Here is a 14,768-nt window from a genome sequence, read left to right as displayed (position 1 = left end):
ATGGAATTTCACCTTTCCTCTGAAACCCATATTAATATCAAAGGCTACTATGGTTTCATGAACACTTCTTAGCTTGTTTTCTGGTTTAGGGTGCAAGTCCTACTTGATTGTGTCCCATGAAGATCAACATTTCATTGCTTCTCACAGGTGTCTTGGTTTATCCTTCACAAAATCCTTGTGGTTATTAGTTATATTTCCTGAAGTCATTTATCCTTTTTTTGAACATAAATGCAAAGATACACGGTACCAAATTTCCAGACAACATGTCAAGGAACATTTTTTCCTGTGCCTTTCAGGGCAGGTGGTTCAGTGCATAAAGGCAATCTGAATATTTAATCAGATTCCCCTAACTAGAATGTATCTTAAAATATATATCTAAATTTGCATGATGGAAATACAGTGAATCCTAAGCCGTGCTTATCATAAACAATTATAAATGCAAATTGGAAAGATACGTGCTTCTCTATGCCCATATAGGCACCAGAGTTAACTTCCATGCCCCTTACAAGAACTGTATTTTCTGAAACTGTCGTAGGAAATGCTACAAGTGATGCTAACCTAAAACGTTATTAAGATAGTCCATTATTGTAGGTCTACCTCTAACTAAAATGCCGGAAGAATGTGAAATACCTCCTTTCACATGCTGCATGTTTGCAATGGAGTGTTAAAAATGAAGTTGTATAAGTCATACAGTAGGACTCCTAGATCTAATTGCACATAAAACAAAATTACAAGAAAATAACCAGATGGGCTACCAAAAAAAAAAAAAAAAAGAAAAAAAGACAGATAAGATCCTAGCCCAAATAGGAAGCTTACAGTAATTGTTTCTCTGTGAGGTGGGCTCCAAAGAATAAAGAGACAAGAGTAGGAGTTAAAAAATAAAATGGGTGTGGGTAGTCTCACTGAGGTTAATGGTGCTTGTAGCGCTGTGTGGTGTCAGCTTTGCTCTGTGGTCTCTTATAAAGGATTGCCACAATAGCACTGGAGGGACAGGGAGGGAAATGGCATCTGTGCATTGCAGAGTACTGAAGAGCACAACAAAGTCTGCTTTTCACGTTGGTTTTGGCCTGACATAGCATTTGTGGCTCTGCCTTCTCCTCTCTTTACTAGATCTGTTTTCAGGTGAGTGAATACTAGAAAATTTTACAGCAAAGAGTTTAGGGGGCACATTTCCCTTGTGTTTATCTATAAATTAGTTTAAGTAGATCTTGAGGAAAAGCAATCTTGCTTTGCTTTCAGACTGAATAGGCATCTGCTGTTGTTATTCCATGCTGTGTTTCCTACTACCCAGCAAAAAACATTGTCAGTCGCCCAGTTTGAAAGATCTCTCTATACTGGCTGACTACTGACTCCAGTTCTCAGCTTCTGTTTTGGTTATATTATGATAGTGGCAACAAAATGAGATATAAAAAATTGACTAAGTTGTATGAGTTTTCCCTGCCAGATTTTGGGAGGCTTTCCATACTGTGATGGAGAGAATACTCATCCTACCTGGCTTCAGGCTGCACAGCTGCATTGGGGAGGAAAGTATCTTTCCCAGATCTCTTTTTTTCCCCTAAAAGAAGAAATGTCAAGTAAGAGTTGCTGACTTTCTATTTAATATTTAAATTGCTGTGTAGCCTCAGTAAGTTTTGGAAGAGGTCTTCTGCCTTCTGCTTTCATTTCCTCCCTTTTAATAGGAAACTCTTTGTTCCTGCTTCTGAAAGTGAAGAAAAGTACACTTCATTAAGCCTGTAATTGTTTAGAACTCAGAAGTGTAGATTGATTAGCAAATACTCTACAATAGCTCTTATAATGGAGAGCTTTAAATAAATGGGTTTAAAACTATTCTTACAGTTTCTAGTGCTTTTTATACAGTCTAAACATGCTGTGTACACTATTCTTTGACTCTGCTGTGTTCCTGGAGGGGAATGAATCAGAATATTCTGAATGCCTTATGTAACGTATTTAGAGAACTTTTTTGTTTGTATCTTTGTTTGAATTTCTTGGACGGAATTAATTAATGGCAAAGTATAAAGGCCAACTTTGAAATCCTAGCTGACTTGTACACTAGAGCTCAATTTGTATTCTACATCAAGGAAATGTTTGGATTTGAAAGAAGGACGCCATTATCAAAAAGATTTCTGTAGATGGCTCTGTTCTTCAGAGCGTCATCTTTTTACCACAGAAATGTGGTTTTAACACTTGGGTAATTCAAAAAGAAATTGATTTTTTGATCAGAGTACATATTTAATTCCTCGTTAAAAACTAAATGCAGAACGGGAAATAGTAGCTGATTTGGGAAAGAAGAAAAGTTACAGAGGTTGGGCTTGTTTAAAGCAATCTTAATTTCAAGAGGAACACATACAGAATAAAGTCTGTAGCCTACACTTTTGTGATCCTTTAGAAAACTGATGGGGTAACAGCTTTTAGGGAAGAGAAAAATTCTTCTTTTCATAGCCATATTTGCATTTCAATTTTGTAACTATATTCCTTTGTACAAGATCGCAGGAATAGTAGTTCCTCAGTGGGTGTGAATTTGTCTAGCTTCATTGAAGACAGTGGAATAAAGATAATTTAGATCAGTTTCCAAATGGGGTCTTGAAGCACTTGATCAGCTGACTACTGCGACAACTGGGAAGGCAGACAGGAGAATCCTGCCTTTTGTCCGTGTGGAAAATGGGCTATTCATGAAATGCCCCATTCTGTTGTAAAGGCAACTAAAGCAGTATCTTACAGTATATACGCAGCATGTGTACTTTTCCCCTCTGTCTGGTCTGCAGTGGAATGGGCAAAGGGGAGTAGCTGTAGATCCTGCTTGCACCCCTATGTTGCCCTAGATTTCAGGCTCTATGTTCAGGGCAGTCTCTCCTTACAGGCAAAGCAACTCAGCCTGAGTGATAACAGGATTAAATGAAATAATGCAGTTTTGGTTTATAGCACATACATCAGCTCCTAAAACTACTGGAATTTCCCCACAGCATACTGCAGGAGCAACATTAAGTCTTGGTCCATATGTGGTGAGGCTCTAGGGCAGTTTGCCATCTGGTATTTGCAGAAGACTAGGCCAGTACCTGCACAGGAGGGAGAACCCAGGGGGTTTAAGTCCAAACTTGAAGTTCAGGTAGCCATGGGGAATTTCTGCTGGGCTAGAGATCTCAAAGCTTGAAAAGGACTGACTGTGCTGACTTTTTTCTGGTCTTGCTCTCGTGTTCTTGGGCTTTGAAGTTTGTGCAGTCACTCAAATTTGTGCAAAGTTAGTGTAATCCACTGGTGGTGCATATAGAGTATGCACTATTAAGAAGTAGAGTATTAAAACTCTTAGGCAGATGAAGGATCCTGTCTCTGTGCTTTCCAGGCTTATCCTGCCTGCCAAAGAGAGCTCAGATGGGAGGGAGTAGAGTGGTGATAACATTTTTACTGCTTTTGAATATTTGTAGGGTAGAGAGAGAATTGGTTGAGGATTGGTCTTTTTTGGTTCCAAAATCGTTTTTCTCCTCACACTGGTGACTCTTTTTTTCTTCTTAAGTGCTGTGTATTTTCTGCCTCATTTATTTATCTCTGTGGCATAATGGCATGGTCCCGAGAAATGCTAAGCATTATCCAGTGTCTTTAAAAGCAGGGGAACATCAAAGACAATTCTGTAGCATCAAACTATGACAATATTTATTGTAGTCCCATCACAATCTCTCATCTTTTCTCTGATGCCAGTGAACATCCATGTTGTTACAAGAGGTAGGAAATTAGGCTATGGGCAAGAGCTGGCGTACAGAAAGTTGCCCAGCTTCTCTAGCCTATTTGACACAGGATGATCGTGGATTTCCTCCAGAGCTTCTTGTTGATTGCTCTGTGGACAAGCCCATGTTTATACTCGTGCAGTACAATGTGAGCAGTGGCACAGAAAGGCTGCTGCTGGGCTCCTGCCAAAGGGCCCCACAGAGGCAGCCAGATCATCTCTGTGCAATGTGAGTATGATGGGAGCAGTGCGGCAGGGGAAGCCTGGCTGCACAGCCACCTCCTCCTCCTCTGTTGCCCCGTGCTAGAGCAGGGCAAGCGTATATGCTCAGAGGGAGGTTGGCAGGAGCACTGATGGTGAAGGGGCTGGCGGAGGCAGGCTGCCTTCAGAGCCCAAAGCTCACACCTGCCCGACTTCGGGGTAGGACCAGTACCATCCCAGGTCCTTAATGTCCCTTCACTTGCAGTGTCTTTGGTGTTTGGCTGTTGGCCACAGTGGGCAGGACCGTTCCTTGCATGAGGCCCCAGCACCACGTTGAACAAAACCTCTCTTCTCTGTGCCCAAATGAGGGGACTGCGGGAGCTGGGGGAGGAGCACTGGGCGGGCAGCGCAGAGCCTCTGCGAGGGGAAGGGCCCTCAGAGAAGCTACCAGTACGAGCGAGGGTGGCTCCTCGAGCAAGGATTGCAGCCAGTCACACTGTGCATGAGGTATGGCAGTCCTGGGGCAGAGGGAGACTGGAAAGAGGGAAGAAATGGAGCTAGAAAAGAGCTTAACAACTAGGAGAGGAAGGGATGACGAGAAGTGAGAAGCTGGGTCTGAGGGAGTTGGAAGAATATGACTCACTGCCTGCAGGGACAGTGAGATTGAATGAGAAACTCAAATACGCAGGAAGTAGGGAAGAGGGATGCACTGAGGAGCAGGAGGAGGATTTATTGTGGAATTAAGGCCTGGATGCAATCCTGAGTATGCAACGCCTGAGGGGTTTGAGTGGGAATGCCCATGTTGTACAGACAAATCTGATGTGCATTTTTTCTTTAATTTTTTACTCTGCTGGCATTAAGTAGGTTTGTCTGGATCCTATGTCTCCAGAGTTTAACAACATAAAATTACAGTCTTCTACACTGATGACCTTCTTCTAAGCTGTGGAGTTGGGAAACTGCCTTGAAAACAACTTTCAAAACCAAAACTTCCCCTTTTTGAAATCAATAAGTAAGGGATTCATTGCATCTCAGTCCATCAGGTTTCCCATCTGTTCAAAAAGTTATGGCTGCTTCCATGAAAAGAATACTTTTTTTTTTTTTTTTTAAATTATTTTGGGGCGGAGAGAGAGAGTACATGTATGTGATTTGGGAAGAAAATATAACAGGTGGTGTCCTCTCCTAGAAGAATGGTTAGACCTGCTCTTTAACATGTGATAAATCTCAAACATGATTTCTTCTCTTGGACTTGAATGCCTTTGGATCCCAGATGCTCTAGGATAAAGGTTTTCTTGTTTAGTTGTTGCTTGTTTTCTGAGTGGGGTTTTATTTATATATCTGCAGAATGATCTGTTCTACTGGGTGGGATGTTAGACTGTTTATTTTGGCACCTAGTTTGGGAAATAGATGCTTTTACCGTACAGATAAATGTTTCGTTAACTCTTAGGACTGTAAAACCCATTGGTGTGGTGGTAGACTGGAAAATGAAGAGCGACTAGTTCTTGGGTTTATAAATTTCTCAGCACTTTCCACACTGTCAAATTCCTGCATATCACCTTCTATTTGCATGAATCTCACATGTGTCAACATCCTTGATTTTATTTTATTTTTTAATTTAAATTCTTATTGGAAAGCTAGTATGTGGGGTATTGAATTCTGGCTGTCATTACTTTGGTATTAAATTGTGTACTGCTTGATTAAGAAACTCATTGTGAATGTCATGGCAGAGTACTTTCTATATGAAATGCTATTTTACAGTATTTCCCTATTGACATTTCTCCTACAATTTGTTTGGTACTTAGAAGGCATGCTGGAGACAGATGGCCAATACAGCCACGGCTTAAGCCTTAGCCTATCATTATCAAATGCACAAAACACATGAAACTTAATACAGGATAGGATCGCTGTCCCTGGAGTGGCTACAAGTCAGACTTAACTCACTAGGCAGTATCTGCTTGAAAGGAGAAATCAGAACTGGGAACAGCCAACATGGTGGTGCTGCATCCCGGCCACCTCTGCAGCAAATGTGAGGGTGTGCGGGCAGGCTGATGGGGCTCTCCTGTGTCCTGGGGGCACTGGAAGCACCCAGGGAGAGGATGGTTAGCAGTCTCATCCCTCCACATTGCTGTCCAACCAGACTAGTGATGGCTGCACGAGGCTCTGTTTTTACCTCCTTGACAAATACGAGTGAGCCGGCTTAAGATACAGCCTGGGTCTCCAACTCCATCTGGCTGGAAGGGAAGCGATGACTTCGCAGGGCAGTCAGGCTGTCTGCCCCTCTGTCCAGCTTGGGGCTAGCCCTGCCCCACGAGCTCTTCACTGCTCTCAGGCAGCAAGCTGTCTCCGCACTGGTAGGAGGAAACAGACCTTCCCCTGCCCCGGTCTGTCTTGGCTGCCTGCTGCTAAAATCAGCCTGCTGATAACCTCACTTTCCAGAGCAATATTGCACGATCTTCACTTTCATTCAGAAGGTGCAACTTTGTGTTTTGGTTTTTGGTGTCAGGGAATATTGCAGTTTGGCATTTCTGTACAGATATGAATTCAAGCTTTTAAGCTAAAAGGGTAGGGTGGAGAAAGTATCTTCCTTTGTGCTTATGGCAATTAACTGTGGATGTAAATAGCTAACATTAATGAGGCTTACTGAAAGTATCTTATTAGAGAATGCAAGCCATTAACTTTTCAGTAAGACAATGTAAATGGCCCTTCTTGATATTTGCATGTAAAACTATAAGACTTAATTTCATACACATGTAAGTGCATTTTTTTTTACGTGATAACATAAGCACTATAATGAGTCTTTTTAGTTTGAAATAGTACTGTTATTTAGTACCGTCTTTTTTCCCCCAACAGCTTACATTCTCAAATTCTTTCATAAAAGACAGAATTTTCTGCATGTAAAAATAAAACCATGGGTGATGTTCTGTGAGTAGAGTGGTGTTATGTATCCTCATTTTGGAAGCTGTTTTGGAAACTGGGTAATCACCACTACTAAAGCCTGTAAAACTTTCACCTCACTAGCCAGCTAGTTTTACAATGGGCTTAATAGAGCATTTTGTTGTATTTCTTTTAGAATTTCTTGATGTTTTTCTGTGTGTTTACCCTGTGGTTAATGTACGTGTTAGCAGCCAGATATCTGTAGACAATACATGAAGAAATAAAAATGGGGGATTGGTTAACTTGGGGTCTTTTTACAGGTCCTGAGAACAAATAATGATTTTATCATCTTATTAAATCTAGTATGTTCATTTTCAGTGAAATGGACTAAAAGATCAAGCAAGGGTTATGTTATATATTTTGACTTTGCTCTAGTTCCGTGTTTATTGCTATTTGCTTCTGTGAATTGACCTTTTTGAAGCATCACAGACAACATTTCTTGAAAATCTCAGTGGTTTAGGCTCTTCAAAATGGTGGAGTTTCAGTTGTTGGTGTCATGATAAATTTTTATTATAGATTACTTTCTTCTAAGGGAACATGTACAGCAGAAATACAGAGCATTGAGTCTGGGAGGTAACGCCAGAAGGTTTTTTCCTAATAGTACAACATATCAAATTGTTGTGTCAGAGTTGTAAGAAATGAGATTTTCAAACTTTGTGGCAAGAAATAGTTGTAGAAACATACTCCACTGAGTTCCAGTGCCATTTTTACCTACAATATTATATTTGTTGTTTAACACAAATAGTTATGAAATGTGTCAAATTCATGTGAAACAGAAACAATTTCCTTACTCCGAAACAGTAATTTTAATATCCTCCCTGTTTTGAACAACAACAAAACCATGTTGGAAGTAACCTAAGTGCCTCCCCTTATGGATGTACCTACACATAGCACACACAAACCAAATCTCATAGTAACAACAATTGTCATGTGCACTTGATAGCAGCAGGCCCATGTGTTTTGCCTTAAGGCTTGAGTCAGCTGGGAAAAGGTGCAGTGGTGAGCATTACACTGTTTTTCTCTAATACAATGTGTGAATTATTTTACTGTTATTTCATGTTTCACTACACAGAAGATTTCAGGAAAGCAATTTTATTTATACAGTATTTAAGCATCCACGAAGGCCTGCTGATGCTTGCTGGGATTACACATAAACTCCTGCTGCAAATGCAGAGAATACGCAGCTTCTTCCTCCAAAAGGCTAGTCATGTCTTCACATGTGACGAGAGATTTATTGAGTGCAATGTTAACAGCTACCATATTGCTCTACTCCCACATCAACACAAATGTTGGCAAAAGCTACTGTGCCAGCTGCCCACTTACACACTCTAGTGGCACCTTTGCTATTCCTCAAATCCACAAATTGCCATTTTCATCCAAGTAATGCTCAAGCACAATTTGTTTTCTGCCTCACGTATTTAGCAGATTTTCATCAGGAAACAAAAGATGAAGGTAGATCCACAGGAGTCTGTCAAACCAGACCACACCCAGCAATACTAAGACTTTTTCAGTGCAAGAAAATACCCTGGAGTGGTCAGGTGCAGAAAGGTAGGAGATGAAACCCTAATTAAAATGAGTGCTTGTATTCAGAAGGTAGGGCAGACAGCGATGTTTATAGCTGTAAGGGAGCAGAAGTCTTCCTGCAGTTGCCCAGGTCCTACCTCTCATCCTGCCCTGAGACTGGGTTTCTGCTTGAGGACATGTTGCTTAGGTCAGTGTAGAAACATGCATCTACAGAAGACTCCCCATGGTGTGGTACTTCTCTGTAACAAGATAAGGTGACTTCCACAATCAGCATCTATATCTAAACTGCACCCTTTGGTTTTGCCCTCCTGTTCATAGACCATGTTCCTCCAGCCTGTGATGGTGTATTTACCAAGGCAAAGCATGGGAGCTGCATACCCTTTCTCAGTGCTGAGAATTGGAGGTGACGATCATTTGTGACAACTTTCCCTCTCTAGAAGTATTTTATCTCAGCTTTAAGTTAGTCTGTGCCTGGTGACCTGCAAAATATGCTGCAGGATCATATTCAAGACCTGAATCGGTGTCCATTTTTATTTTTAAGTATGTTTACATGATTTTAACAGTGGAGTTACATTCTCATGTTCAAAAAACATCAGCTGAATTTGGTGTGTGCCATTTTTGTGGTTGTGTAATCACTTTCCTCTGTCCATGAAGTTTCATTCTGATTATCAGTTGGAATTTAATACTGTATTGACCTGTGAGAAACATGAGGCATGTAAAGACCATTCTGTGGTGGTGTTGATCATCAAAGCATGAGGAAAAAATCTGCAACTTCTGATGCACATTCTTTAAGAATGTGATGGCCACTTCCATGTTCTGAAACAGAACACTCACAGAATATCAAAGTATATCTAAATGACATGCCAACATTTCTATAAAATACCACAGTACCATTCTTGTCTGGAGTTTGTATACTAAGTCAAGAGAAGTTCTTCTGGTGCATCCTTGTTTGAATGCTTTCAAAAGCTTCTGCTCTTACAATCCGTCACCGTCTGTTATTCTATTATCCTCATGAAGATGTTTTACTGCGAAGATGAAATGTGAGGAGGCCATAGGTAATCCTTTCAGCAGTTCTAATTCTGTACTTGCTTTGCATCTGCATGAAACTATTTACTCATGAGTAAAATCCTGGAGGGTCTCTACATGGCAATGGTATTTGCCAGTATTCCCTTCTGACCTAGTCAGTGTTCTGGTGTAATGTTATTTTGTTGGATGTTTCAATAGTTTAGAAGCAAAATCTAAAAACCGACAACCACATGTACATCTCTTAAAGCAGGGGTCTTCTGCTGCTAAGACTCTCTGATAGTTTCATTCCTTTATTTTGTGGAGGACATGGTGTTCCTCCAGATCGTTACCTTTTTTTTTGTTGTTGTTTACAGTCTCAGGGCATATTACATTTAAATTACTTGAGATAGTATCAAAATAGGTATCAACTAATTATACTAATTAATATTGAAATACAGTACGAGCGAGTTTCAGGTGTCATTTTAGAATGTCTTCCTGTGAAAATCCTTCCGTGCTGTTCTGCTGAGGCTAGCATTGGGCTGGATCCTTCTGTTCCAACCTGTTCGTTGAAGTCAGTGAACCTCCTTCTTGCTGTCACTCTGGGGACAGAGAACATAATCTCCATCTTATGGGACTTTTGAGGAGATGTTTTATCCTTCCACTTCTCCTTTCCCTCTATTCCTTACTTGGCAAATGTATAGGTGTTATAGATAAATACAGAAATATTTACATGCTATGTTATCAGGTGACTAAATTAAAGAGACAGCTTGGCAAAAGAGGGTTGAGGGGGAGAATGAAAACCATGACTTCAGTGTAGAAGGAACAGCAAAAAGTTTGTAGAAGCAGAGACAAAGTGTCACTTCAGGATTCTAATATGCAGTATTACTGACTTTAAAATAATAATGTCTGCTTGGGCACGTACAGAGGAGCACTAAGACAGCTCAGCTATCTGGTGACTGCCAAATGATACTGCTCTGCAGCCACTGCCTCCAACACAAATAGCTCAGCTCCATTTAAGTATTCTTACTGGAGGCAATCAATCACATATGAAACAGAGCAGTCATAAATAAGATCTACCGTTCATATACATTCAGTTATTTTTGCAACTAAGCTATATTGTGTCCAAAAGAAATATTTGGATAACTGAATGTCTCCCTCCTAGAAGGGAGTGAGGGGGAAAAAAGAGTGCAAATTGTCAGTATAGGTCAAGAAGTAATTGAAATTCAGAATTCAGTGCCTGGATGCATTTCATCTTCTGAACCAAAGCACTGCCACCCTGTGTAACCTTTCAAAAGACATTGGAGCCTTAGGCTTAAGTACCTAAATGTCACAGTGAATGAAGAGATCCAGACAGCCAACTTACTGCTCATGATGGAGAACAACGCTGCAAGTGGAAGGAGGAGGAGCACTGTAGGAACATTATAAAAATTCCATGGATAGTTTGTTAATAGAAAAGATATTTCTGAGCAGAATGGTAGCCTTCTGAAGTTCCCTATGTCTCTATGTTTCTTGATGTAATGATAGCCAAATGCCTTACAAACTTTTTTTTTCTTGCTATGACTGTCTGTCCCACAAAGAAAGCAAGTTTGTTATTAGAAATGTCAGTCAAGTATTTGTCTGCTTGCTGTTGGTTACCAGCTCTCCAGAACTGTCTCAGGGAGTCCATCTCAAGTAGGATGAATGTGGTTGTATATACATAGCACCAGTGAGAAACACAGGTTTGTGTGGTAGGCATAGGACAGTGAAGTGGGAGACTGGCAGCACTGGAGTCTGTTAACAATAGCACTGAGTTACAGAACCAGGGAGTGCAGCAGGGTTAATAGTGTCAGCTGCCATGCCAACATCTCTAGTCACATTTGGTAATTTGGTTTCACACTAAACATGTGAAAGCCTCATTTTTTTAATAGACTGAATCTTGCTAGATGATCAACATTCTCATTACTGTTTTTCCCCCATGAAATAAGAGCATACAGCCTATCTTCCACTAGCTTTGGTGTTTATTTTTTTCTTCTTTTCCCTCTTTTTGGCCATTTTGTCTACCTTGTACTTCGGAGCTATACTGCAAGCAAAGAAAGGTGCACGTACTGTGTTTGGTTTTGTTCTCTCTCTGATATTTCATTGTAAATGAAGCCAATATTGGGAGCTTTAACTTGTTTTTCCTTGAGTTTGGTCTTGATCTCACAGCCATGGAAATGCACACCAACCGATGTTTTGTATTTTAAAGAACAATTAATGCAAACAGAAAAAAAAAGACAAGTTTTGGATAAAATACGCATGTTTAGGCAGTGTTTTTCATACAAGTGGCTGATAAAGTCAAGCATGAAAAGCACTTTAATGTTAACTAATGTCAGAATTACAGCTTTTTGAATAGAAAAAAAACTCACATGAGCCCTTTTGCTTATAACTGATGTAGCAGCAAAGCAGAGGTGACATTTCCTTAGTTGCTCTGTCTTTAAGAATCTAGTCTTTACTGTTGCATTACTCCAAATCCTTCACTGAATAATTTGCATAATTTCAGTGTCTGTGAGTCTCATCACCACTGAATTTGTTTATTAGAATGCATACAGTGGACAAACAGAGAAGGAACTTTGAACTCAGTTGAACTGAATTCATAAAAAAGTTTGAGCAAATGCTGGTGGATACTTTCTCTGAATTTTCTCACCTCTCTTAAGACTTGATTCAAATCTCATATAAAAACAGTGAAAAAAAAATCACAGGAGCCATCGCTTACTGAGTTTCATAGATCTGCGAGCCTTCTATACCCTATGCACAGAAGCCAGGACAGACTGCCTCCTGTTTTTGACCTTTTTTCTATGGGTGTGAAACTTGCTGAGGTCTTCTTGCATTGCTTCAAACAGCCTCCACCCATGAGCATTTTTAATCTCTCTGGCATGTTTAGGTCTTGCATGTGTTGGCTTTTTGCCAGTCTGGGTGAGCACAGTGTTCTCAAAGCTTGCAGTATGATATATGATATCGCAAGGAAAGATAAGGAACAGAGCAGACTAATAAATATGAATTAAAATGTGAATAGAGTCTCTCCCTTTTCTGTCTATTTTGCTGCTTTTGCTTCTTCTTTTCCTTCTCTTTACCTTTTCTTTCACATTCTCCTCTCTCTGCCATCAAAATTTAAAACATTTGAAGCCCTTCCCTTTCTTTCCCTACTACAAGCTTGGATTCTGAGGAATAAACAGCAATGTGTGAATGCAGCACTTCTTAGGAGCAGCCAGCAACATGCTTACAGCAGGAGCCGCTGATGCAGCACATGGGGAGACTGCGAACAGAGTAACACAGCGCTGTTTCATAAATCAGCAGACAAAAAATGTCAGTGCGTGTCACCCTGTGATAGCTGGTTAAGAGGAACAACTCATTTGTCTCCAACCAGAATCTACCCCACGAACAACCCATTTGCAATCTCTAGGCTCCAGTTTTTGTAGCTTTTTGTTCAGTCTTATTTTGGTTTTACTTATAATTAAAAGTTACTTACTTAGCTACCTGCCTTTTCATGCACCAAACATCTATTTAGCCAGTTAATGCATTATCACGAAGGATTCTGTGGTGAGGTGCCACTCTTATTTTTCTTGTATATATTTAAAAGACAGTGAATTTTATTCCAGCTGGCTTTTTCTTAGCTTTGAATACTCAGAAAAGACTTCAAGAATGCAATACCTATGTTGAGGTACAGAGCCCCTGCTGTTTTGCTGTTCACATTTTGCTCTTTGCATGTTTGCTTTCTCAGTCCTTATGTAATAAGATTACATAAACTAAGACTGTAATCTCCAAAATCATTTACCATATTAAAGAGCAGCTCCCATCAATGGATCTTTATTAGTTGCCTGAAGCAGAAAGGAGACACGTGGCTGTACATTTGAAAACTGGTTGTTTACAATAGTCATCAATGCTTGCTGCCAGTTGTGGTCAGATGTCATCAAAAGTCATTATGCAGCTCTGAAAATAGAATCAAACTTGACCTGGACAGGTCCTTAGATGATCGATGAGCTGCCTCTGAATAATGTAAATGTTGGATTCCATTCCCTCCACTGGCCTCCCATGGCTCAGGGACCTGGAGCTAGGGCAGCATGAGGAGGGGGTACACTGTTGCAGGGTGCATCTCTGGCTGAAGTCTCCTCACCCCTAAAAGTCCGAGTTTCTCAGTGTGCCCTGCTCTGTCCTCGTGGAGAGGAGTGTCACCTGCACGTGGCTGCAGAGCAGAGCTCTGCTGCAGTGCTGCGTTATCTCTGAAACTGGGAAGATGCAGGTGCCACCTATTCTTCCATTTTTCTCTTTCCCCCAGAAAGCACTGGTAAGCAAAGAGAGGGGAGGAGAAGCACAAAGAGGTCTTGAGAGCACCTCTGTGGTGTGTGAGCTTCCTTGGCTGTCCCAGCCACTGGACTGTGCCCCAGGAAGGGAAGAAACAGCACCAGAGTGCGCAGGGGCTCCTGTGCCTTCGTCTTGCCCACACTAAGGGAGTTCAATGTCGAGAGCTGGCTTTGAGGCTCTGACAATGCTGCTGTAGCTGCCGTGTCGTGGCAGGAAGGGGATGTTCATACATTTACTGAAATCTGGCTTCCTCTGCTTAGCTCCCACAAGAGGAGAAAGAGTAGAGAGATCAGCTTCCCCTCCTCTTCCTTCCCTCTGCCCTCACCCAAGGCTCAAGAGGAACATTGCCTTCTCCTTTCCTTTGAGAAGTGCTGGCAAGCACAGACTGTTACAGTCCACATTGGCATCAGAAGCGGTCAGCTGCTTCCCTGCTCCTGCTTGCTTGTTGGCATGTGGCAGAGGCCATGAGAGAAAGGGGAGCGGTGCTATCTATGCTCCTGGAGTGAAGCACAGCGAGCATCGTGTGCCTGCAGCTCCAGCCCAGCCCGCAGGCATTTGTCTGCTCTTTAGTTAGCAGGTAGAACATTACAAGTGACTTCGCAAATCCCCCTGGTATCCAGCAGGCCTGGAAGATGCGATTTAAGGCTGTAAGAAATGAGTTCGCTAGCCTTTATGGAAGTGCCCTGCTAGCATTCACGTGGTAATGTTTTCTTTGAAACACAAGGGTGCTTTGCAAAGGCTGCCAATGCTGCTGTTAATAATGACAGGAAAAATATTTTTAAGCTGCTACGTCTCTCTCAGATTGGTATTCTGTTTGTCAGAAATAGACAACAGTCCTCCCACAGCAGAAAAGGGCTGGCTATCTTTTTGGCATTTCTTCTCCTCCTGTACGGTCTCTAAAAGGGTGCCTGTAGAGGGGCTTCCTATCTGTTGCTCCTCCTTCCCAAACCCCCCTACAGAGAGGACGCTACAGCAATCATCTTTTGTCCACAGAAATGTTGGACTGAGTCAAAGGTTGTTATAAGTGATACAGCAAAACACACTGTTGTACCTGCGCAGGGAGTGATCTTTTCAT

General features: G+C 41.3%; 1 protein-coding gene across 5 annotated transcripts in view; it reads left to right on the top strand.

Annotated features, from left to right (window-relative positions):
• PHYHIPL (phytanoyl-CoA 2-hydroxylase interacting protein like) overlaps positions 1-14,768 on the top strand; it is a 129,270-nt gene that overhangs the window by 68,666 nt on the left and 45,836 nt on the right. Inside the window, exon 1 of one of the 5 annotated variants that reach the window (XM_013174147.3) lies at positions 4,272-4,423. The exons of the other annotated variants lie outside the window; for them this stretch is intronic. The gene's annotated coding sequence lies outside the window, so the exon portion shown is untranslated. Of the gene's footprint in view, positions 1-4,271; positions 4,424-14,768 lie in introns of those variants that run through there. 5 annotated transcript variants of the gene reach the window in all.

Source organism: Anser cygnoides, chromosome 7 (assembly GCF_040182565.1).
Source record: "Anser cygnoides isolate HZ-2024a breed goose chromosome 7, Taihu_goose_T2T_genome, whole genome shotgun sequence".
NCBI lineage: Eukaryota > Metazoa > Chordata > Aves > Anseriformes > Anatidae > Anser > Anser cygnoides.
The sequence above is the reverse complement of the archived record's forward strand: the minus strand, read 5'-3'. Positions and strand labels throughout refer to the sequence as shown.